Source organism: Buceros rhinoceros, unplaced genomic scaffold (genome assembly GCF_000710305.1).
Source record: "Buceros rhinoceros silvestris isolate BGI_N320 unplaced genomic scaffold, ASM71030v1 scaffold26140, whole genome shotgun sequence".
In the NCBI taxonomy this organism is placed as follows: Eukaryota; Metazoa; Chordata; class Aves; order Bucerotiformes; family Bucerotidae; genus Buceros; species Buceros rhinoceros.
The window spans coordinates 6,988-7,326 of NW_010391717.1; positions in this window are offsets into that span (position 1 = coordinate 6,988).

The window sequence follows — 339 nt, forward strand, 5'->3', positions numbered from 1 at the left end:
GCAGCTGTTCGTATAATTTGATGTGTCACTTAATTGAAATCTTATTTAACCTTGTGACAGAAGTGATGGATTCCCACAGAGGCGCTGGGGGGGCTCATTAGCAGCCGCAGGTAACGTGGGGCCGGCAGAGCTCTGGTTTGCTGCGCTCTGGGCAGAGGGAAACATCCGGACCTGGTGCGTGGTCCTTAGAGCAGCCTTGCCCTGGGTCTCCTGCCCGAAGTCGGAGCGTGGTTGGCTGTGGGGCATGTCCCTGTCCTCCCCTGGGAATAACAGGCAGGTTGCTGCGGGGAACCGGCCACGGGAGCCGTGCTGGAGCCCCAGACAGCCCCGGCAGGGCCC